The sequence below is a fragment of the Protobothrops mucrosquamatus genome, unplaced genomic scaffold, assembly GCF_001527695.2.
Source record: "Protobothrops mucrosquamatus isolate PMUCROS unplaced genomic scaffold, P.Mucros_1.0 scaffold5395, whole genome shotgun sequence".
NCBI lineage: Eukaryota > Metazoa > Chordata > Lepidosauria > Squamata > Viperidae > Protobothrops > Protobothrops mucrosquamatus.
In genome coordinates, this window is record NW_015391255.1 from 40,173 (window position 1) to 40,821 (window position 649).

Genomic DNA, 649 nt, shown 5'->3' on the forward strand with positions numbered 1-649 from the left:
CTATTTGTAAATGAAGCAGGCTGAGAACTGTGAATGTTATCACTAGAGCCAGGATCAGGCAAAGGAATGTAACAGCAGGCTGTGAACTTTACATCTGTGGATGGGGGGGGGAGGCAGAATGCAGGCTCCACAGCATGAGACAGAATCTATCAGGAAGGCAAGGTTTTGAATCAAATAGATGTTTTGTAATTTTTGATATGAGAATCTTTTGGGAGTCTGGGATAATTACAACTTAAGCTATCTTTTAGATAATGGTTGTCTAGTCTAAGGCTCTTCCCCCTCTCCTAAAGTCATTCCCACATACCATTACTCCATCACTATCCATATTCTCCAAAAGTCTTTTCCACTGTTTGTTTGTAAAGAGAAACAAAGGCATGTAAGACTTTCTAATAAGGTTTACTGTATTTTCAATGAGAATGAATAGTTTTAATAATACAAGCTGAAAGGAGTCAATTAATTCCTGCATTAGAGGAAAGAGAGAGAAGAATGAATTCTGGCCACTCCCTCAAAAGGTGGAGCTTCTTACATCCCTGAGGAGGCTGGGAGGTTGAAGAAGGCTTGAATTTCTTTTTCTCCTATGAATTATTTCTGAGTGGAAACAAACATTTGCCTAAAGAAGAAATAAATCCTCTAACTAAGGTCACTGACC